The sequence below is a fragment of the Myotis yumanensis genome, unplaced genomic scaffold (assembly GCF_028538775.1).
Source record: "Myotis yumanensis isolate MYYU_CA2020_CCGP unplaced genomic scaffold, mMyoYum1.0.hap1 SCAF_7, whole genome shotgun sequence".
NCBI lineage: Eukaryota > Metazoa > Chordata > Mammalia > Chiroptera > Vespertilionidae > Myotis > Myotis yumanensis.
The window spans coordinates 68412371-68437562 of NW_027223758.1; the positions used below are offsets into that span (position 1 = coordinate 68412371).

Below are 25192 nucleotides of genomic sequence, written 5' to 3' on the forward strand. Positions count from 1 at the left end.
AAAGAATAAATTATCTTTGGTGGCTATCACATGATGATATCAACCAATGAAGAAAAATCAAATTGACCAAGGTATTTGAAAGTCATGACTTCTATCACAGAATTAGGGTAAGTAAATTGATACATCTTATTAAAATATCTAGAGACAATTAGAGCTACTGAATTTATGCAAACCCTAGGGTAAACCTTAAAAGACTTGAGCAATTTATTAATAAATGTTTTTAAACTGGCATATAAAATTGTGTCTGTTAAGCCATGGATGTTGGTTGGTACCTATATGTGTTTGCCTCAACGAGGGAATGAAATTTGTAACTACACAGCTTGTCTTAAAAGTATTAAGGATAAAAATGAAACTTCCTTCTAACTCTGCACTATAAATTCTGTTAAAAATGCCTCAATAAGCTAATTCTTGTGGGTTTGTTTGTTTTTTTCTCTCTGAAAAGGGAGTAATGCTATATTGCCCTCCCAACTTTCAAGGCTTAGTTTAAAAAATAGAAGAGTCTTATAGGGGATCTGAGGACCGTGAACAGCACGTGAAATCAACCAACAACTTCTATTTTCCTTGCCTTTTGGTGCCCACCCACTGGCCTTTCATTTCAGTTTTACTTCAGACACCCAAAGGTAGTTGAATATAAAAAGTATTGTAATACACATGTATGTATAGGCTTGCAGCTTTTTAGCCCTCGCAGTACTCCCGTGGATAGATGCCACGAGACAAATGAAACAGAGGCACATAGCACTTAGCTCAGTGGCTCAGCTGGCAGGCAGGGAGTGGGGTTCCAGAGCACACACCCAGCGCTCACCATGCTGGAGTCCTCAGCGCGAGTCCACGAGTCCTCAGAGCCAACCATTTGGAGTGTCTTCCGTAGTCTTCACTGAGTTAAAACTCACTTTTTAAGAAAATTTTATTTGGGAAGAGTTCTTTGGAATAGCATTATTGTTTTGTGCACATTCAATAACTATGCATTCATATTGGCATCATACTAGTTTCCTAGCGCTGCGGTAAGAGGCTTGGTGGCCTTGAAACAACAGAAATGCCTTCTGTCACAGTTCTAGAGGCCAGAGGTCCAAAGTCAAGGTGTCAGCAGGGCCATGTGCCCTCTGAAGGAGAAAATAGGAGAGAGGAGAATGCTTTACCTCTTCCAGCTTCGGGGGGCTTCAGGTGTTGCTTGGCTTGTAGTTGCATCCCTCTGATCTCTGCCTTGGCTTCCCATGGCCTTTTCCCTGAGTCTCCCCTCTTCTCAACCTTTCTCTCTTTATAAGGATTTGAGTCACTGGATTTAGAGCCCACCCCAAATCCAGGATAACTTCATCTTGAGACCCTTAACTTGATTGCATCTACAAAGATTCTATTTTCCTAGCTATCAGATTCACAAATACAGGAAGGTTGGTATCAAGTGCCTAAAACTGCGTGTATGAGTGATGGCCCCTATCGGAGAGTACTTAGTATTTTTGTTAGTACTGCTAATTTCCATGAGTAGGTAATAGTCATTTGACTATTATGTAGTATGTCATATTTTCTCTTGTAGCTAGATTTAATACAATTCATTTGTTTTGCAGCATACAATAGGCAAGAAACTGAGGCAGGCCCTAGCCGGTTTGGCTCAGTGGATAGAGCGTCAGTCGTCCGACCAAAGGGTCCCAGATTCAATTCCGGTCAAGGGCATATACCTTGGTTGCAGGCTCCTCCCGGTCTGGGCCCTGACTTTGAACGCCAGCTTTGCCATTTATCACTGTGTCGTTTTAACTCCGTTATTCAACCTTGCTGAGCCTCAAACCCAAGCCTAGTGCTCCTCCATGGCATATTACAGATGCTGGAGAAATAGATGAATGGGCTATTGAACTTACTGAGGCAGTTTCCCAAAATGGCCAGCAGAGGGCTCTAGTTGCACATGAGAGGCTTTACCACTTCTCTGCTCTGAAAGGCTCCTGCCTTCCAAACCACCTTCTCATTTCAGCCACCCATCTTCATTAACCCATATCAATGCATAGTGCTGGGGGGACATTTTTCACAGTTATGTGTGTTACTACGTTTCCATCAAAGAGTCAGATCAGGTTATTTTAATTAATTATAATACCACTACTTCCTTGCCTGCTTCAATTTTTGTGTTTTTTTTTTTCTTATGCAATAGGCATGCATTCTCAATAGGGGCAATATTGAACCCAAGGTGGTGAAAATTAGTACTTGCTCCCCCACCCCCTACCCCCCCCCCCAAAAAAAATTCTTAGATATTTCAGTGGTTTGTGGCCCTTAAAACGCCACAGTACATAAACAGGTATATGGTATATCTATGGTATTAAATGTTTATGCAGAGGACACAATTAGTAAAAAATATCTTAAAAGTCTCCTTGCAGGTGGGGTTTGCTATAACTTAAACTTGAACTCAAGTGTTCCATTCTAATCATCCCCACAAGTTTCCCCGTGTGCCTACCTTACTCCCTCCTTCCCATCTCCCGCCCCTGCATCCCCAAGCAACCACGGATCTGCTTTGTGTCACTAAAGATTCGTTTGCTTTTTTAAGAAACTGTTATATAAATGGAATCAAACGCTATGTACTCTCTTTCTGACTTCTTTCACTCGGTGCAATTATTGTGAGATTCATCCATGTTGTTGGATGTATTAACAGTCCATTCCTTTTATTGCTGAATAGTATTCCATTGTAAGGATATACCACAATTTGTTCATTCATTCACTCGTTAATGGCTATTTGGGTTGTATTCAGTTTGAGGCTATCATGAATAAAGCTGCTATGTGTATTCATGTACAAGTCTTTGAATGGATATATGTTTTCATTTCTCTTGAGTTAATACCTAGGAGTGAAATTACTGGGTTGTATGTTGCTCTTTATAAGAAAGGGGCTGGTTAAAGTCCCATTCCCCAGGCTATGGGGCTCCTTCCCCATGCCACTGGGAGAGGCCACCTTGACTCAGGAGTCTTTCCAGGGGAGACTTCTTAAGTGATGCCAATACCCACACCCACCCTTTGGAGAGTAGGGAGTTGACAGCCACTTCCAACTGTGCCAGGATGAGTTATGCCACCTCTCTCCAGAGAAGAGAAAACACAAACACACACACACACACACACACACACACACATAATTTCTGGCATGGCAGAGTGCACCTGCTACGTACCAAAGTGTGGACAACTCAGGAAAGTACCACAAAGAATATGAAAACCGTCCACACCACCACCATACTGACCACCGAGAGGTGAGGAAGGCTAAGTCTGCGGTGTTTCCTCTGGTCTTTTTCCCATGCATATCACACACAGAAGTGTGTGGTGTGTCTCTTCCACACTAGTTCACGTTTTCACAACCTAACTTTCCTGGTCAGGTGGTTGGCCACTCCTCAAGAGTCACAATCTCTTACTCAGTTTCCAGATCCGAGCCAGTTTTAGGATTCCAGACACACTGAATGAAGGAGAGGCTGGCACCCCAGCCAGTGTGGCTCAGTGTTTGAGTGTTGACCTATGAACCAGGAGGTCACGGTTCAATTCCTGGTCAGGGCACATGCCCAGATTGTGGGCTTGACCCCCGGTAGGGGATGTGCAGGAGGCAGCCTAATCAATGATTCTCTCCCATCATTGATGTTTCTGTCTCTCTGTTTCCCCCTTCCTCTCTGAAATCAATAAAACATATTTAAAGAAGAAGAAGAAGAAGCAGCAGCAGCAGCGGCAGCTGTCTCCCTAGACAGTGGTCGGCAAACCGCGGCTCTCGAGCCACATGTGGCTCTTTAGCCCCTTGAGTGTGGCTCTTCCACAAAATACCACGTGCGGGCGTGCATGTACAGTGTGATTGAAACTTCGTGGCCCATGCGCAGAAGTCGGTATTTTGTGGAAGAGCCACACTCAAGGGGCCAGAGAGCCGCATGTGGCTCGCGAGCCGCAGTTTGCCGACCACTGCCCTAGAACTCTGAAAGCCCGTGACAGATAGCCATATGCTGGGGATAGGAAAATACGCAAACGTCTTAAGAGCTATTGGCGCAGGACCCAAGTTGGCCACAGAGAAGGAAGCACTGTGCTGGGTAGACCTCTTTGGATTCTGGAGGCAGCATGTCCAAACCTGGGAATACCACACAGATCCGAGTACTGGGTGGAATGAAGGCTTCCATCATAGAGAGAGGCCCGGGGCAGGAGACAGCCCGCAGCAGGTCTAGGCTGCAATGCACGCAGCCCCCAAGCTTGGCCCATCTGACCTCGCAGGTCCTATGGGTTAGAGATAAGATGCTGAGTGGAGTTTTGGTCGTGTCTTGTGGGGAAACCACAACTCAGATCCCTCGGCTCTGGAGCCAGGCCACATCCTCTGCAGCAGAGACGCCCACACCTTTCTGTAAGATGCTATGCTGCTGCCCGGGTAGGGATGGGCCCCTGACCATGGGAGAGACATGACTGCAGCCAGAACTATCCACAAGGAGCTGGATTCTGTCCAATCGGTCAACTCATAAGATCGGTGGACCCGGCAGCATGCCAGGAGGGTGTCCCCAGCACGTCCAGGACTGAGCAGAGGAGGACCAGGGGGCAGGAGGGAGCTGCCTGAGCAAGCAACCAGACCCCATTTCACCCACCTGTTGCCTCTCCCTCCCGCGAGGGAGTGAGCCTTGGGAGCGGGTGAGCCGGTGTGGCCGAGTTACCCAGCTGGGGCTGCAGGCCAGGTCCCTATGTCTCCCTTCCTGTGGGGACAAGACAGATCCCTCCCCGATGCTGCCGCTTCCACACCCACCTCGGGGAGCAGCACCTGCTCCCAGCCCAGCCCAGTGCCTCCGGTCTGCGGGCGGTGTGCTCATCTGCGGGGTGAGAAACGGAGTGTTAGTCTCAGTTGCATTCCTGTTGTTGGGAACGACGAAGAGCCACTGGACTGTGTGTTCTTGGAAGAACGATCCGGACCTCTCGTCCAACATCCAGCGGAACAGCCAGCACCTGCTTTGGGAGGCGCCTAGTGAGACCACCTCGCGCACCGCCCTCCCCTCCGCCTCGGTGGCTCCCTCTGGAGGAGGAGGAAGCGCACAGCACGGGAGACCAGCCGAGGGCCGGCTTATCTGCTCCTGTTTGGTGTCTGATGCGGTGGCCCAGGGGGCCTTGCCGATGCCAGCAAAGTGAGCTAGTCAGGCTCAGCCAGGGCGATCCAGGGGCGCCGTCTCAGCACCCGGGTCCCTCCCCACCTGGCCGGCGTCCCTCTCCTCTGAGCGGGGTCCCGTGGGCGGCCTGCCCGGCCGTGAAGACCCTGGAGCCTTCGTGTGGCCCCAACCTCAGCCCCTGTGCTCTCAACCACCTTTGTCGCAGCCACAGGCCCCTGCTCTCCTCAGGGGTGACCTCGCCCAGGGCGCAGGCTGCCTCCTCTGGCGGAAGCAGGTTGCTGAGGGTTGGAATTACAGACTTAATCACACCCCGCTGGTGAGCCTTTGCGGGCCGGTGACTGGGGAGAGATGAGGGTCCCTCATGACCAGTCCACAGAGCAGGACGAAGCCTCCGCTTGGTAGATGGATGTGTTGCCCGATTTGATGGTAAGTGGACACGCGCATCCATCACGGCCTGGGACCAGGGAGGGCTCAGATCCCTGAGGAATGAGCTGAGGTCACACCACCAAGTGAGCTACCGGACGAGCAGAGGCGCTAAGGGTGAGGGGAATCTAGACAGGACAGTGGAGAGGAGAGCTTTTCTGAGCGGCCGCCCAGCTCAGTACCACCTACCTACCTACCTCTTGTTGCGAAGGAAAAATGAATTCCTTGTGTTTAAACCACTGTGACTCATGCAAGTCTTACTAATACAGTGTTCCTGACAATAGCCCTTGTCCGGGTTTTGTTCTTTAATCTTATTTAGCAGACTTTGGGTTTTAATGGGACAATTCAGCTCATTTGAGATTAGTATAAAATGGTATGCTTTATTTTATTCCTTCCACTTTAATCCAGGCTTCCTATTTACTTTTCTTTGTTATTTCTCTCTTCTTTTTTCTTGTTTTTTGCTGGCTTGACAACATAGCCATTTATTATCTTTTTTCCTTTCTTTCGGATGTTGGTATTCTATAGAATAGCAGTTACTTTTCCTTTTTAAGGAAGGCACATCGGTATTTTCCTTTGCTGGCTCACTGGGGTGCACGTTCAGAATAAAATACATAATCACACGTATATGATCTTCCATTATATAAAAATGCCATCTATTTCTCCACAGTAAGGTGACCCATTTACCATACGCTTACATCTCTGTGTTCCCAACCCCCAAAGAAATGGAAATGTTTTTATTCTCCATCTCTCCAAATACCAGATTGAGACCCTTTAGTACTTAGAGTCCCATATTATTAGTCTTTCCCTCGGGATTTTTTTCCCCCTCAGAAGTCAGTAGGTATTATTACATCATTATTTGCTTCCAGTAGCAGATGAAAAATCATTGTTTGCTCCCAGTCTTTCAGATAAGAAGTCCAATACTAGCCTCACTGTCTGTCTTTGTAAGTTACCTACCCTCCCTCGCCGAAAGCTGGAAAGCTTTTTCTTTATACTCGGAGCTCAGTCCTTTCCCCGGGACCTGCCTAAAAGGGAGTATCATATTTTACCACTTCTGTTTGGAATTCAGGGAACTCTTCAAATCTTCAGGTTAAGTCTTTATTGGAAAATTTTCCTCCACTATTTTGTTTAATTATTGCTTGTCTTCCATGTCCTTCATTTCATGAATTTCCAACGTTCCAATAATAATAATGATAATAATAATAATTCCAAGACTGAATAATTTAAATATACAAGTATTTGGTCACCTGCATCGTTCCCTTGAACCTCTTTTATTTCACTTCCCAGAATTCCCATCTCTGTGGATTTCTGATTTGTGTGTTTTATTTTTCCATGTGGTGTTCCAGGTCAGACTTCAACAGTGACCCTCCTGTCCCTTGATTCATCTCCTGAGAACTTTAGTCTGAAGTCTGAACATGCGATTTCCCCTCGATCCAAAACGGGTGTGTGTGTGTGTGTGTGAGCGTGAGCGTGTGCACACTGCACCTACAACTCCTTAGGTGTTGCTTTCATCGTCGGTTGCTATTGAGGGTGTCCTCTCTCTCTTCCAGGAGGTTGTACTTGCTGCTCTCTGAGACGTGCCCATTCTTTCTCCTCTCACTCTGAGGTCCCCGTGGGCACGTTGGCATCTTCCTTTGCGGGCTCACTAGGGATCGATGGCAGAGTCCGTCCCCGAGTAATGGCCAGCACAGCAGTCTTTGCGCTCTGGGTCTGCGGCGCCCCAGCTGGTAAGCTGCTGGTCCCCGAAGGACCCCCTCTGCACTCTTCCCCCTCAGATGGCATTTTCTCAGGGAAGAAAGGCTTCGACACATTTGTTTACTGGGCACCACAGCTTTCTGAGCGCCTGAGCAGTGAGCCCCACGAACAGCATGTGGGCAGGTGCAGCTTCTCCCTCAGGAGCTCCTTAGATTTTCCTAAGTCCAGTGTTCCCAGGTTCTGACCATGGCTCCTGGGCCTGGGCCTCTGGTCCCTGAGCACTCTCGGACCTGGAGGGGGACGTTGCTCTGCCAACTCCCTCCTTCTTGACCTGCGAGATGCACTAGGTCTTGCTTTTGCCCTAAACCTCAGAGCTGCTTGCTCAACAAAGGCTCAGGAGCTGGTTTTAAATGGAAGGATGGACTCAACCATCTCCCCAGAAAAATTAGAGGAAATTTTGCTATATTCCAAAAGGCAAAACATACCACAAGCCATTTCACAGACCACAATGCAAGAGAACTGGAATTCATCAACCTGAAAAGCCAAATAATCAAACCAAAAACCTCACCTCCAACAAAACTCCTATAGACACAAATATCCAAAATCTACTCTTTTAACTAGCTCCTCTCGGGTCAAAGAGAGAAACCAAAATCCAAATTATAAATTATTTCTAATGACTAGCAATGAGAACACAAAATATAAAAATCTATGAGATGAGACCAGAGGAGAATTCAAAGGGAGGCATGCAGATTTAAATAACTGTCTTAGAATAACAAACAAAAAGATTTAAAATAATGACAGGCTCCCAGGTAAAGATAGCAGATTGGACATTCAAGTTTAATTTTGCTCACACTGAGACACCTATTAAAAATAGAATACAGGGATTTTATTTCCACCTTTGTATTTTGTAACATTTTAAATCCCCAAATAAGGCAGAAGAATGTTACAATCAACATTTCTATATAAACCATCATCTGTTGTTATGATTCTCTTTATCTCTATATCTCTTTGTACGTGGTACACATTTTTTTCTGAATCATTTAAAAATAAGTTACCAATATTATGATGCTTCACTCTTAAGCATGCATCTCGTTATCATAAACACAATCTCCTATTGTCAGAGTTGGCTTCCTTAGAAGAAACACTCTGAAACAAAGATGCGTGTGTGAAGGACCCTGGGGATCAACATCTATGAAAGGGAAGGAAGGCTTGGGCAAAGGGAGGAAGTGGGCTGAGATACAGAGTCAATAAGAGCATCAGCCCGCTCTTTGAGGGGCTCTGGAGCTATGACGGCACTTCAGGGTTGTGCCAAGTTGGCATGAGGGGAGCTGGGCCTTTACAGTCCCAAGTGACCCGGTAATTGGACATGGGCTACCCTGGGAAAGGGCTTGACCTTAGGTGAGGCAAGTCTCTTCAGCCTAGGCACACCCTGGAGACTGCTGACAACTGAGGACTATTTGCTGGCAGTGACTCCAACAACCATGGGAATAAGCCCTCACTCTTGATGGTCGATGTGGGCAGGGCATCCAGTATCGGCTACAGACCACCCTCTGCCATTCAGTGCCACCGCCTCCATTTCAGTTCTAGGGGATACTCCTCAGAATTCCAATGGGCACCCTCCCTGAAGGAAACTTGTCAGAGGAAGGCTGCAACCCCAATGCATCTGGTCTCAGGGCCACAATGATACGCTTGCTGCGTCCATGTGTTTGGGATTCAAAAACTGGCTTTGACCAGGGAGCAAACAAAAAAGCAGGAGGAGCGCCACTCACATCAGACAAGTTGGACTTCAAGATAAAAATTCCAAAGTGAATAAAGAAGGCATTATTACTACACAGTTTATGAAGAGCGTGTAATGAGCATAAAACCTTCAGCCCCAAGCCACCTAGCAGGTAAATACAGAAAGTAAAGATTATTAGAAATAAAAAGAGAAGCTCATGAAAACACAACTTTAGTAGGAGGCTTCAATATATCTCTTTTAAAAATAGTTGCTCTGTTAGGGAAAAATAGATACATCAAAGAATTAAAAATATAATCTACAAACTCAAACAAATAAATATTTATTCAAATACAGAGTATGTATTTTATACATACTCAAGCATTTACCAAAATGTATCATCTGCTTGGTCATAAGGAAACTCTTGGAAAATTCAATAAATTAGATATTTCATAAGCTATCTTCTGTGCTTGTCATTCGATAAAGAAGTAAATCATTTAAAAGGTTGCCAAAATGTGCAAATTACTTGGAAACTCAGTATAGGAAACACACTATTTGGTAACCCCCGGATCAAAGGAGAACAAAAGTGAAATTCCAAATTATCTAGCAAACATTAAGAGACTTTTTGAAAAAATGTATGGGGGGTGCAAAAAGCTATACTCAAAGGAAATTTTATAGCCTTAAGTAACTGCCAATAATGCAAAGAACCTAATACTTGTGCCTGAGTCAGTTTGAGCACTGCTCTGAATTTGTAGCCACACCCTACTGCCCACTCTTCTTCCCCACCTCTGTTACTCCTTATGCGCTCTGTCTTCACACATATTGCCATAGAAGTTGATTCTAATGATTAAGCAGAAAACAAGTTTATTAAAGAGATACTGAGTAGCTCACAAAATTGCTGTGAGGGCTAAACAGCCAGACTCGAGGTCTATCAGTGCCCTAACCAGTGGTCGGCAAACTGCAGCTCGCGAGCCACATGCGGCTCTTTGGCCCCTTGAGTGTGTCTCTTCCACAAAATACCGACTTCTGCGCATGGGCCACGAAGTTTCAATCGCACTGTGCGTGTGCGCCCGCACGTGGTATTATGTGGAAGAGCCACACTCAAGGGGCCAAAGAGCCACATGTGGCTCATGAGCCGCGGTTTGCCGACCACTGCCCTAAACCATACCCAGTGCTGCCTGATGAAGGAACTGCCCCCTGCTGTCACCATCCCCCCAATGCCAGGACCTTGACCTTGAAACCACTGCTGGGACTGCCACCATCGAAGCTCATTGCCTCAGCCACCTGGGCCTATGGAAATGGAAACTCCATGCAGGACTCGATTCCCCACGTAGCTTCCTTCCCATTCATTCTACGAAGGTCAAATCCACAATCTTAATAGTGAGGGAAGCTGGGAATTCGAGTTCTGATTAATTTCTCCAAACACAAAAGAGCTACTCAAAAGATGATGGGAAGTGATGAATAAGACAGAAGTCTATTTCAAGCAATAAAATAGATATACCCCTCGTGAGGCAGATAAAAGATAAGTGCAAGAGAACAAACTGTGTAGGAAATAGTTCTGGCATAACTGATTATCTGGAATAGTGCCGTTCGATAGAAACATAATGCAAGCTGTGTACATAATTAACATTTTCCTGGTAGCTACATTAAAAAGAGTAAAGAAAGAAATATGTGAATTTCATTTTAATGTTTTATTTAATCCAGTATATCCAAAACATTCTGATTTTACATGTAATCAATATAAAAGTTATTAATAAAACATTTTACTTTTTTTGTCTTGGAAATCCGTTGTATGATTTAAACTTACAGCCCATTTCAATTCAGAGCAGTCACATTTCAAGTGCTCACTAGCCACATACGGCTAGAGGCTACCACATTGGAGAGTGTAGAGAGAGAAGAAATAAAATCGGAACCTGGTTTCGTGTCATTTACACAAAAATAAATTCCAGCTGAATCAAAGACTTAAATCTAAAAAATAAAGCCATGAAGCTCTTAGAAGTAAACATACCACACTACATCTACTGAGCACTCAATGAGATCTTTCTGTCCATCTACAACTCAGATGGCAGGTACAGGGTTAATATCTATATATACAAATAGCCTTTGCAAATTCATATCAGAATCAGAATAGTCAGAAGCTATCACTAGACTATTTTTTTAAAAATCCAAACGCAGAATAAACCTAAAAAGATGTTCAGCTTCCCTAGGAGCCAAGGAAATACAAATTAAAAAACAATGAAATATCACTTCATTCACATCAGACTAGCAATTTGGGAGCATGGTAACACCTGCTACAGGCTGGGCAGGGACTGTCTTCATCACATCACAGTAGTTAGGACCTTGTTGGAGAGCAATCTGGCAACATTTATCAAAATAAAGCAACTCCATGTATTCTTTGAGCCAGCAGTCCGTCGCTCGAGAATCCAGCCCATAGAAATAAAAGCACTGCAATGTATGTAGATCATAGCAACAGTGATCATTGTGGCAATAAAACCCTAAAACCCAAGTGCTATGCCCATAGGTAGAATGAATAAATTGTGGCGTGTTGTAACACCATTCACAAAGAATGTCTTAAACGTCTATGTACTGACTTGAAGGAGCTCCCATCTTCCATCTCTGTGAGATGCAAAAAAATGGCGCATCCGGCATGGCCCAGTGATTGAGCGTCAACCTATGAACCAGAAGGTCACGGTTCGATTCCCGGTCAGGGCACATGCCCCAGTTGCGGGCTCGATCCCCAGTGTGGGGCATGCAAGCAGCAGCCAATCAATGATTCTTTGTCATCATTGATGTTTCTATCCCTCTCCTTTCCTCTCTGAAATAAATTAAAAGGTATTTTTAAAAAGATGCAAAGAAATGTACAAACTATGATTCCATTATTGTAAGAGACAGGGAGAGAAATCGACTTAGGTATGTATATATGTACATCTTATTTCATGAGCATAAAGGAAGATAAGAAGGATATAGTCACTCTGCAGGCAAGATTTCCTGGGGGGAGGAGGAGAAGCAGGTGGTACAGATAGAAAAATGGGAAGGGGAGGAAAGAAAAATATGAGACTAGGAGAAAAGCAAAAAGGGGGAAAGGTTAAAAGAAATAACTATTATTTCAAGTAAGGATGATTTTGCGAAGTTATCATGTGTGTTTGAAAAGGGCAAACAAATTTCTCCATGTTAATCTATTCAATAAAGCTAGTTAATCATGATATTCAAATCCTCCCAGTTCCTTACTGGATTTTCTTGACTCCTAGTTCTGTAGATTCCTATATATTAAAGTTTCCCACAAAGCTGTGGATTGTTTGTTTTCTCCTGAAATTCTATCAGTTTTCCCATCACAGATCTCAATCCTACATTACTAGGCACAGGCAAGCATAAAGGCTAAATTTATTGGTAGGTTGAATATCTTATCAATATATATTTTTGTCTTTTCAAATAATACTGATTATTTTTGCCTTGAAATCCATTTTGCCTATTGCTAAGATTGCTTGCACCACTTGCTCCCCCTTTGCTGGCATTTGCCTGGTGTATCTTTTTCTATTTCAGTATTTTGTCAGTCTTTATTACTTTGTTTTTGCTGTCTCATAAAACAGCATACACTTTGACAATTTTACTAAATGCAAGTCTCTATTGTTTAACAGTGAATTTAACATATTCACATGTATTATTATTATTATTGCCATATTCACACATTTCTTCCCATTTACCATGCATTTTTCTACTAGATATGCTGTTTTTGTGTTTCGTTTTCATCCCTCCTTTTTGAATAGTCGATAGCATTTTATTTGTTCCCAATTAATTTGTCTTCTAATGACATGAAATATATATATATTCATTCTCTTCCTATTATATGTATATTTTTGAAACACATAGTTAAGCATATTCTTAATCAACTCTAGAGTAAATAATATCTATATTTTCCTACTAAATAGAATGGAAATTTTAGCATGCTATTACTTCTCTCTCCTTCCTCCTTTCCAAACTGCAAGCCTCTCCATCCCATTTGATCATCTCACATTTTAGTTAGTCATTATAAGAAAAGATATTTATTTTAGACTTATAAATAAACTGCTGGTTTCCTTACTTACCTCTGCTTCTTATGCCCCACGTTTTCTTCCTGGATTCATTTGCTCTTCTACACCCTCGGGTTCTCAACCAGAGGCTATACCACACCCCTTTCTAATGTGGAGTGTTTTACGTTGTCACAGTGAACAAGGAAGGATGCTGCTGGCATTTAGTGGGTTACATCAGTCTTACACAATAAAGAACTGTCCACCCAAAATGCCACCAGTACCCTGTTGGGAAATGCTATTCTACATGGACTGTGAGTTTAAACGTTTGAAGTCCACTTGTGTCTTAAAATGTCTTTAAGATGCTCTCACGTTTGCTTGATAGCTTGGTTGGGTAAAGAATCCTACATTCACAAGTATTTCACCAGAGAACTTTGAAGATAGCATTCTGTCGCCTTGCTTACAAAGTTGTAAATGAGAAGAAAGATTGAGGTCAATCTTATTCTCATTCCATCCTCGATCACCTCTTTTTCCACTCTGGAAGCTTTCAGGATTTCTTTTTTTATTCTTCGTGTCCTGAAATTTCATCACCATGTACTTAGATGTAGGTTGTTTTACATCCTTTCTGTCACTTACAGGAATTACTTCCTAGGTCCTCTCACTATAAGAGCTTTGTATTATATTGAATTGTAATAGCAGTCAGCTATCGGACCCAGCAGAGGTTACCTGAGCCTCCTGTGAGACCAACTTTCTGCCTCTAATAGAAGGAGAAGAAAAATGACTAAGTTCCAAATAAATTTCTTGAATTACTGCCTCTCCTTCCTCTGTTTTCTTCTCTCATTCTGTAACTCACAGTAAGGGACAGTGGAACTTTTGTATCTGTCCTTCATGTCTCAACACTTTGTTCAGACTTTCCATTTATGTATTCTTTTGCACTGAATTCTGGGAGAATTCCTTAGTTTGATCTTCTAGCTCACTGATGAACTGTTCAGTCCATTTTGCTATCCAACCCATCTATTGAGATTTTTTATTTTAAAAATAATTATTTTTCTTTAGAAAGAATCAAACTTGGTAGTTTTTAAAACCTGTAGATGCTTTAAAAAAATTTGATGCAATAGACTCTTTCATTTGTCCAAGATTTGAATGATGCCTATTCTACGGTCTGGTTCTATTTGCTCTCTTAACTCAGGTTCATCATCTGTTAAACAGGAATAATCATACCTACCGCTCAGCGTCACTGTGATGACTGGAGTTAACATAACATGAAACCTGGCACATAGTGCCCTGAAATACATATATAATGAAAAGACAAAGCAAAATCATACATATAGAATACCTGGCACACACATAGTCAGCGCTCACTGAGTGGAAGCATATTACTATTATTATCATGATCCTCATTATCATTCTTCGCTGAGACAATGGCATCCAAGGATTTTACATTCTTGTTTCAGTATGAGAGCACCACTTGCCTTCCCACCCCCAGATCCACGACATGGACTGCTTTGTGACTTTGCAAAGGCACGAATTTGAACTACAAGTTCCTAGGCTGGTGAGTAGGAGTGTGAATGTGCCCAGCATCTGTCTCCAAAAATGGCTGTGTGATTCTATTTAATCCATGAAGCCAGTTAGCGCTCACCACCCACCCTGAAAGGCAGACGTCATTACCCACTTTCATAGGAGGATAAACGTGAAGAAATGGCAAGCTCTAGTCACAAGGCTGTGGGCTAGGCAGTCAGACAGATGGAGTTTTCTGACTCAAGGAATGAATTCTCTGAGCCTCGGTTTCTTCTTCTGTATAATGGGCCTTATAGTTGCCTTTTTTGTCAATTCTTTTGAAGTGCTACCTATCACTCTTCTCTCAATGCCAGGACAAATGCACTGTGGCCTCTTCCAAGGGTTAGAGCCATTCAGGGTGAACCTCTCACCACATTTCACTACTTCCTCGTCCCTTCTTTCACCAAAGGCACCAGACTTTGCTGGGAAATCAGCTCATTGTGTGTGCCTCCGCCCCCACCACCAGATAGGGAGCGACTTGAGAGAATCACAGGAGGCGACAATAAGATGACTTCCCAAAAATCTTAGAAATAAGGCTGCCCTCTGATAATTAAATGATAAAACAAAATGGGATGGAAACAGAGATTTAGAATGGGACCCGTGTGGTTATTAAGCTGCGGTCTCTCCACTCCAAACCCACCTTGCCATCCCCTGCTTTGTGATGCTGGAGCTGGGCTTCCGAGAACTGCTGTGCGTCTTTGCCAGCAGCTCCCTCCCAGTGTCTGCTAATGGGGGTGCTCGTGGGCAGCTGCAAGCCTGGAGGAGGAAACGGACTTGCTCCTCCCTGTTCCCGTGGGAGTCCTGTGAGCATCACCCCAGCATCACTTATTCCCCTTGGCAGGTGAATCCAGTTCCGTTCTCCCCACATTTGCAGAGAGCCTCCTTATGCCCCTGCAGACACCAGCGCAGGCTGAGCAGCAGCCCCTCCTCGGCTGAGCTCCTCACAGGTCCTCCTCTGAGCTCAGCACCCCAGCACAAGCTGGCCAGTGACCCCCTCGGAGGGCTGAGTTTCAGGAACCTCGGGACTGTCTCTAAGTTTTAAGAATTCCAATGTCTTTCCTTTGTTCCTTCGGCCTTAGAGACGGTGGGTATGATGCTTCCTGCAGTCACTAAATCTGTGAAACCAGAGTCCTTTTAATCCTTTTTTAGATCTCTACTTAACAACGTGATCCTAATTGACAATTCTTTATATGATTTCTCTCTCTCAAATACCTGGTGTCGTTTCTATCTCCTGGCCAGACCCTATTCAACACATCCCTTAAAGGAGTAGACCATCCCCCAGGACAAGAAGAGACCGTCCACCTGAATGCAGGCATAAAACCTCCAAAGGAGAAGGTGTCCTTCAAAAGGGGTTAGTCGGCCATAGAAGCCTAGATCCATGAGAGTCAGCAGCACAAACCCAGCAGGACATCCTCAGCAGTGACAGAGGGCAAACCATCACCATCTCTAGCTCTGATCACAGCCACCAAGAGAGATCTTTTTTCAGAATTTAAATCAAATCGTGTTATTGCCCTGCTTACAACTCTAATGGATTCCCAGTGCACAGAGAACAAAAGTGAAACTCTTCACAGCAGAGCTGACAAGAGGCCTTGCATTAGCTGGCTTCTTCCTTACTTCCTCTTCCCTTTGCTTTTATGATCCAACCACCCAGTTCAAGCCAGGATCTCTCTTACCTCCAGATCTCCCCACATTGTTGGAACACCCTACCCTCCACCCTTCACCTGGAAAACTCCTATTCATCTGTCAAGTCTCCACATCATCATCACCTCCTCAGAGAGGACCTCCATGATCATGCAATCCTTCTGCTTTAGCTGCCAGAATGTAGAGAAGTGAACCTAATCATTTTCCCATATCACAGTCTGTAATGACATATCTGATTTGTTTGGTTTTTGTTTGCTGTCTATCTCCCCTGTGGGGCTGTGAATGCTCTGAGGACAGGAACTACATTTGTTTGGCTCACCACTGTATAACCAGTGGCTGGCTTACATTGAGCACTCAACAAATGTTCATGAAAAGAACAGATAAACTCTGGGGGTCAGGCGGTCTTCTACAATAAACAGGAGCTTCTCCAGATGGTCTCCGCCCCCAGCCAGACCTCCAGGCCTTCTGGCAAGTGTGGGCCTTCACTTCTTCCATGATGGCTGCCTCAGCTTCTCAACAGATAGGCAGGTGCTTTGGCCAAACCAGATCAATAAAACTCATGTAGGTGCCTATAGGAGCAGAGAAACCCCAAGCTGCCACCCAGGCTCTGATCTCTCGGGCCAGGCTTACAATTAGAGGGATGTAGACAAGGGATGGTGAGACAGAGGGGCCCTGCGTTAGCAAGGTTCCCTCCTCCTGCTCCCTCCCCTCTCCCTCTCTGGCCCCCAGACACATAAGCACACACACACTCAGAGCTTTAGATGTTGGAAGATGATCCCCTATGCCAGCAGAAGGTGCTGGTCTCACCGGAGGCTCAAGTAACCCCTGCTGGGTCTGATAGCTGACTGCTCACCACGGTCTCCAGTCCCTGCCCCCCACTTCCATCTCTCTCCAGGCCTCTACTCGCACAAATATATGATAAGCCTCAGTTCCTGGAAGAACGATCTTCGTAAATTAAGTTATCATGAGTTATGTGAACCCCCCAACCTGCAAGAGCCCATGCTAGACTGGCTGTCTGCCTCCTGCCCTTTGCTTCTCACTTAAAGAGCCAAGTCACCATGAATTTTCTTAATGATACTTTATGCGCCTGTGTTAGTCATTTTTCTTCTCTTTCTAGCAGAGGCAGAGAGTTGTCTTAAGGGAAACAGCACAACGTTACAGAAAAGACCCAGGCCTTGAAATTAGACAGAACTGGATTTGAATATTGGCTTTGTCACCCCACCAAATAGACCTGGGGAAGTGTCTCACCCTTTCTGTGCCTGTTTCCTCATCCTATATAATAAAAGCCTAAGATGCAAATCGACCAAACGGCAGAATGACCAGTCACTATAATGCTCACTGACCACCAGGGGGCAGACGCTCAACCCAGGAGCTGCTCCCAGCCTGCAGGCCCCAGACCAGCCAAGGTGGGTGCCGCAGAGGGAGGCGACTGGCGGTGGTGGTGGTGGGGGGGTTGTGGGGAGGGGGTGCGTGGGGCCTGTGAGCAGGCGGTGCCAGGCCAGCCAAGGCAGGTGCCAGTGGGGGACCCCCAATCGTCCTGCCGGTTGCCCCACAGATCAGCCCTGATCACCGGCCAGGCCTAGAGAACCTGCTCTGTGCGAATTTTGTGCACCGGGCCTCTAGTTTGTATAATAAAGGCAATAAGACTATGTACCAAATAGGAACATGAGGATCAAATGAGATAAAACATGTAAAGACCTTAGCACAAAGTATCATACAGTCAGCCTTCACAAGTGTTTTAAAATAAGAACAATGTGAAGAATGAACTACCCAGGTATATGGGTTTTCAGCGAGTAGAATAAAGAAAAGGACACATACTTTGGAGTCAGCCTACCCATTCTTTGGGTACCAGCCAGGCTTTGTGACCTTAGCAAGCACCTTTGCATTTCTAAACCTCAATCTTCCTCATGCTCTATAGGAAGTTGACAGTTTTAAAAGAGTTGATATATTTAACAGTCCCCAGCACAACTCATTAGATACTGGTTCCTTTTCTTTTAGCACATAAACATAGGTTTTGACATTTATGAGCAACCATATCAGAAATCCTTCTTGTAATTTGTTTACTCAATGATGCAATAAATAGGATACTGATCACATATTATGTACTAGATATGCTCTACGACTACGTGCTGGGATACAGTTAGGAACAAGACAGTCAACATTCCTGCTGCTGCCGAGTTTACAACAAATGTGGAAGTCAGAAAACAAAACACTAATATGACATCATGTGCTGTGAAGAAGATTAGAGCCAGCTCAGGGAACAGAGTGGGGTTAGAGGGGCTGGATTAGAGAAAATAGAGTCAGGGAAGACTTCTCTGAGGAGGTATTAGAGCATGACCTACACAAAGTGAAGAAGTAAGCCATGTAGTGATCAGGGGGAAGAGCACCCCAGGAGAGGGAATAGCAAGTGCAAAGTCACAGAGGTAGGAAGAAACTCTGTTTGAGGAATTAGAAATTAGACCCATAAGATTCCAGCAGAGTGAGCTAGGGAGAGAACATGAGTAGCTTAAGTCAAAGTGGTCAAGTGCCAGATGAGCTAAGGTCTTGCAGACCATGATGAAGATTTCATCATTCTGAGCCCCCAGTATTCTACAGATGGGCCATATTACGGCCGAGGTGGTGCCGATGGGAATGACAGAAGCACTGATGTGATAGGAGCAAAGGGGTAACTGCAAGAGCAAAATTTCTGAGTAGGTGAGATGGGATCTAGGGGACCCCTGCAGAGTTGCTCTTACAGAGGATCAGAGAAGGCACATTTATGGTAACAGGAGAGAAGGCGGAGCACTCGGGTCCTGATGCAGGTAGATCAGTGGAGTTGGCAATGAGAAGAGGAGATGGTTTTCTCCTTATTGTTTTTTGTTTTGTATTGTTTTTGTCAAAGAGATAAGAGAAGGTCATTAACTAAGAGTGAAGAGTCGAAGGCAGAAGAGAGGAGATGATATGAGACAGGCTCTGGGTGAGTGGAAGGTAAACTGACCATGGAAGTAGGTACTGTAGGATTATCGCAGGGTGGGAGGGCCCACTGGAGCCAGAAAGGTTCTCTGTTTATCTCTGGCCTAGTCCACGGCTGCACACATGTGTGGAACAGGCAGTGAGTTGGGGCTACGCACTGTTGCGATTTTCCAGGTGAATAGATGGAGAGAGAAGGGGGCATGGGGTTCAAGGTGAACACATTGAGTGATTATAGTGAAGACCAGGGTTCTAAGCTGGGGAAGGAGGGAAGTGAGGCCACCAAGGGAATGATGAACTATACAAATGTGGAAGGTCAGTGGTTTAGAGAACTGGGAGGGGTGTTTCAATACACTCCAGTTTCAGATGTGATTTTAGAGGAACTCAAAATACTACAGATAATTCACTCACACAGTAAGTACTTATTGAAGACCTGTTATAATTTTTAAAACCAGCTATAATTTATTGAGCACTTATTATGTGCCAGACATTGTGCTAAGTATACCTTTACTGTATCTCATTTAATTTTTACTATGCATTAAAGTTGGTACTGTTATCATCCCCATTGTACAGATGAGAAGACTGAGGTTCAGAGAAATGTAGTAACTTCCACAAGAATGCACAGCTGGTAAGTAGCAGAGAGCTCTGTATGGTTACAAGGCCCAAGGATCTTAACTACTGTGTTCTATTCTGTGCCAGACACTGTGCTGGGTTCATGTAATCATGACATTCAGATTCAGGTAATTCTCCTACTTGAGCCCAGCCTGAAAACAGGGCACCTGGCCTCAGCTGTTCAGGGGTAGAAGCTGGGAGTGGAGGTAGAGGGATCTGGAATTCTTTCCTTATGTGCAGCCTTGATAGAGCTGTCAATCAAAGTGCCCACCCTCTTTAGCTAAGGGGAGGACATATCTGAGTTCAACCAATTGGACCTGTTCCAGAGACTTCGACATTGATCAAAAAAAGATCAATAAAGGGGAGAAAAAGATGGAACTGATCCATGTTGGCCATCTAAACACCCAAAGTGTCTCCAGTCTCTGTTCTTTTCTAAGCCTAGTTCTCAGCTTCATGCCACCTCTGTGAATTCGCCACTGGCCTGCCAATAAACGCCTTTCCTGCTACAGCAAGCCAGAATTGGTTCCTGACTTGCAATGAAAGACTCTGCACTGGCATATCAGAAGAAAAGACAAAGTATTGTAAAGCTAAAGTGAACGATTCATTCCTTGGATAAAATATGCACTGAGCAGGGTCAGAACTGAGGTGAGGCAAGTGAGGCACCATGAGCACCAAACTTAGGGGGGCTTTCACTCTCAGGGTTGTGTAAGTGCAGGGCTGGCCTAACAAGCAGGTGTCCCGTTCCCGCCCCCCTCCCCCCAAAAAAAGGTTAGTGACTTAAAGAACAGATTATTTCTCTTTCACAGAAGAGTATGAAGCACTCCATGCGATCATTCTGGGACACTGGCACCTTCTATGATGTGGCTCTGCCACCCCCCAGCACATCCTCATCATAAGCTTAAGGCTGGGCCCAGCCAGGGAGAAGGCGAAAGAGCAGGGAGGAGGCAGGGCCTCTGACTAAAGGCCTTGCCTGAGTTTCACACATCGTATCCACTGGCAAGGACTTAGTTACTCACTGCAAGGAAGGCTGGGAAGTGAAATTAGCTGGACAGCCATGTGACTGTAAAAGGCAGCAGGAAGGGGTTTCAGTGGACAGCTGGCAGGTGCCACTGCAGTCACTATGCACAGGGAACCTATTTCCCAGCAGCTTCTATTCTCAGTAACATTAAAGGCTGCTGGGTAGAAGCACCATGGTGGCTCAGGGAGGGAGAGGTGCTCATGGGCTGGGTAACAGGGGAGAATGTACCTGAGGAGGAGTAACCCCTGGGGTTGATAACGGTAAAATGAATGCAGCCAGTCTCCTTCCATGGGACAGGCAGGAGATCTGCTACCAGTGGTTCTCAACCTTCCTAATGCCGCGACCCTTTAATACAGTTCCTCATGTTGTGGTGACCCCCAACCATAAAATTATTTTCGTTGCTACTTCATAACTGTAATTTTGCTACTGTTATGCATCGTAATGTAAATATCTGATATGCAGGATGTATTTTCATTGTTCGCAACCCACAGGTTGAGAACCGCTGTACCAAGGGGGAACTCTCATGTCCATCTCACAACACACTGTGGGAGACAGAGGATGCGGGGTGAGGGGAGCTGGATCTGACTTCCCGTTCCTGCATTAACCTCAGGCCAGTCTTTACCGTTCACACGCCTTAGATTGCTCCTTTTGAAATGATAAGGCTGATAATAGCATCATTAACAATAATAATACATCAATAATAATGAGTGGTAGTATGAATGATAACAATGTGGATGTGAGGATCCCACAACGCAATAGTCTATGAAAGGCTTTGGTATCCAGCAAAGTGTAGACCAGGGGTGGGCAAACTACTGCCATAGGCCACCACCGATTTTGTAAATAAAGTTGCAATAGAACACAGACACAATCACTCGTTCCTATGCTGTCAGTGGCTGCGTTCAAGCTAAAATGCAAAATTGAGTGGCCGTGACGGTGATCGCGTGGCCGAAAGTATTTCTTATCTGGGCCTCTGTGGAAAGGTTGCTGATGACCTCTGCAAGGACTGCAGCCTCAAACTTCCTTGAGCATCATTTTATTGGCCAGTAAACCAGGACTAATAAGAATCACCGTCATTTCTGAGATGTTTTGAGGATCAAATGAAACAACGTATGTAAAACTGCTTTGCCGGCTGGAAGTGCCATGTAAACGGCAGTCATTATTTAGTCCCTTTGCTGAGTATCAATCCGTTTCATTCTTTAGTCTCCACTGAGCATCTGTAAAACGGACAGCTAAATACCTGCCTCCCGGAGTGGTTGTACGGACCCGTGAAATAAAATGGTGAAAGCATAAACTTTGGAATCAAACAGGCACAAGCTGGTGTCTTGCTCTGCCCGTTACCATCTGTGTGATCTTGGCCCCCTCGGAAGACCCGCGTCCTCCTCTGTAACAAGGGGTCCAGCATTGCTCCTCCTTCGGAGGTGCTGCGAGTGTAAAGGGAGACGGCAGGAGCGAGGCCTTGGCGCCCTGCCGGCCTTGTTCCCATCGCAGTGGCGGTGACAAATGCCACCGCCCACGGGTCTCTATCAACAGTACCGCTGAGCTGCACCCTCTGCCTCGGCTCAGCGCCCACGGTCAGCCCTGGGTGCCGGTATAATTAGCTCCGTCTCGGTGGCGAGCATGCTCACAGCCTGACACCGCTGTCACCTCCCGCTCGGTTGTCCCCACTCCGGGCACCGGTCTGAGTGCCACAGAGGACAAGCTGGCACTCGAAGCCTCTGACTCCTCACAAGGAATCGAAGCCTCTTCCTTCACTCCCGGGTGTGCCAAAAGACGAGTTTGAAGGGGGAAAAAAATGCTGCCTCTTGCATTTGCTGAGAAATCCGTTCCTCCAGATCCCATAACCCACCGAGGGGAAAAAGGCAGCCTGTTTCTTTAAGAGGCCTCCGCTAGCCGGGCGGAGACCCCCGGCGTTTCCCGCGACAGCTGGGCCCGCCCTTTCTTGAGTGACAGGCCAACAAACGAATTGAAGGAAGAGAGTTCAGCGTGACGGCGAAAGGGAGCAATAGAAGCCCGGGTCGGCCTGCGCGGGGCGGGGCCCAGGGAAGGCGGGGCGGGCGGAGGCCGGAGGAGCGGCGGCAGCGGGACCCCAGCACGGGGAGCGGGGCCTAGGTCCGCGCCCTGGTGAGTGCGGGCCGCGCCGGGGGCCGGGTCTTGGCGGGCTGCGGAGAAGGGCCTGGCCCTAAGGACGCAGCGAGGAGAAGCGCGTTCCGGCTGGGAAGGGGCCGGGGGCTGCTGCCCTGGGGGCTGAGGGGCTGGAGCGGGCGGGCCTGGGCTGCACCGGGCGGGCTCGCAGCTCCTAAGGGGTCGTGGCCCAGCAGGTCCGCCCGGCTCGCGGGGATGCCGAGTCCCTGACTAGGAAGGGGTGTCGGGTGGGAAGAGGGCGGGCCAGGCGGTGAGGAGCGGGGGCTGGGTCGGAGGGAGGCGGGGGAAGGAGGGTGGAGCCGGGGGCGCTACGGGAGCTGGGGGGCGAGGAGATGGGAGAGGGACGGGATGGGAGAGGGTCAGTAGGAGAGTGTCCGGGGCTGGGTGGCACGTGTTCATGCCCGGGAGCCCTTGGCGTCGCCGCCCCGCTGCACACTCAGACACTGGTCACCACCCCGCCCGCCCGCCCTCGCGGCTCAGGCCTCTCTCGCCTCTGGCCTCTCCTGGTGTCCAGCTGACCCGCCCACATGCTCTCGGCCCTCTCCCCTCTCCCGTGGGCCTCGCACCGTGGCCAGAGGCATCTTTTCAAAATGCAGATCAGACCCGGACACTGGGCTCCTCAAAGCTGGCGGGCTTCCCGGTTCCCGAAGGGTCAGCCCCGGCCCTCAGCCCCAGGCCCTCACCCCAGCCCCGGAGATCCGGCCCCTCCGGCCTCTCCTTCCTCCCAGGCTGCGAATCCCTCTTGCTCAACCCTCTCCTCCCTCTGGACGCTCTCAGCCCCCAGGGTCTTGACGCTTGGACTTCCTGCTCCCTGGGCCTCTCTTCCCGCCTGACTTAGTCCAGTCTTCATCCTTCAGATCGCCATTCAAGTATCGCTTCCCCTCGGCATCCGCGGCCCGACGCCCCCACCCCGTGAATCCCCCACTTTCGTCACCCTGTGCACTTCTCCTTCCCGCACTTGCACAGCTGCAGCGGCACTGATTTAGGAGAGCACTCCTGTCTCTCCAGCCCGCCAGGCGACAAGGTGCACCAGGAAGAACCCTGCTTTTGGCTCCTTGTGCCTCCAGCATCGTGCACAGGGCTGGGCACTGGGTATATTTATTTAAAAAGTGAATGGAGGACTTGGCTTTGGCAGGAGGAAGGGTGTGGTCCCTTATGTCCTACCAGTGGGGGCAGGAAACCAACACTGGGATACTCTGTGCATGCCGGGCCCTGTGCTGCAGCAGTGCGGTCCAGTAGAAATACCATGCAATACGTATAACTTAAAAATATTCAGTCGCCACATTGAAAAGAAACAGGTGAAATGAATTCTTGTAATGTATACTTAATATATTCCAAAATTATTATTTTGACATGTAATCGATATAAAAACTTATTAGATAGTTCACGTTTTTGTGTGTATACCGAGTCTTTGAAATCTGGTGTGTGTTTTGCACTCACAGTCCATCTCAGTTCGTGGTGACCATATTTCAAATGCTCAGTAGCCACATGTGCTAGGGGCTGCTGTGTTGGGCTGTGCGGTGCTTGGAGCTTTATATACCTGTGACATTGTGTCCCTTTTTGAGTCTAGAGGAGGATAAAATGCCACAGGTATATAAAGTAGTATCTGCACTTGACTAGCAAAAATGATGAAGCTCCTAAAAGTTACTTCGCCTGCCAGCAGTCATCCTAGAATGATGAGAATGAGGACTCCCCTCTGTTAATATGGAGTCTTTCAATACCCTATGCTGCCTCTAGGAGGTGCCAAGGAGGTTTGAGGGTACAGGAAGTGGGGACTAAACTTATTGGAAACAGTGGTATTTCGGGCAGATTGGGTGTTCTAACTTGTTCCATGCAGAGATAATGTGTCTGAATGCATAGTTGATGCAGTTGAAGGAAAAATCTGGCAAGTCCTTCTTTGACCCAGTCACCAGACCTCAGCACAGCCTGCACCCACTCAGCCTGGGCTCAGGATCTGGACAGAACAATGTGCACCCCCTGCAGCATCTCAAAGGTGCTGGGAGTGCTAGGCTTGAGTTAACAGTCAGGCTGTTCAGTTTCATAATTGCTCGCCGAGTGAGGTCCTCACCACTGTGAGGCCGGCACTGTTCTAGGCCATTTAGGATGACCAGGAGTATAAGTCACAGCCTTCATCTTTAGGATGCTTATCGTGTAGTTGCAAAAACAGTGATCACAGAATGATTAGATGATGTGCAAGACACCGTGGTGATGAAGAACCAGGATCAGTGATGTGCAGGGACTGCAAAGTGGCTCTTTCTAAGCGAAACAGTGCAATGTGCATGAAAGTGTTTAATTTGAACTTCTTTATGCAGGGCGGGTACTTTGCAGTTTGCCACTATCCTGACATAGATGCCACTTGACTTATTTA

General features: G+C 46.5%; 1 protein-coding gene across 3 annotated transcripts in view; it reads left to right on the forward strand.

Moving 5' to 3' along the window:
- Positions 1-22709: 22709 nt before the first annotated feature.
- Positions 22710-25192, forward strand: part of ELMO2 (engulfment and cell motility 2) — a 36835-nt gene continuing 34352 nt past the window's right edge. For 2 of the 3 annotated variants that reach the window (XM_070420813.1, XM_070420816.1), the window contains exon 1: positions 22710-22803. The gene's annotated coding sequence lies outside the window, so the exon portion shown is untranslated. The remainder of the gene's footprint in view (positions 22804-25192) is intronic. The other variant, XM_070420815.1, reaches the window with a different exon arrangement.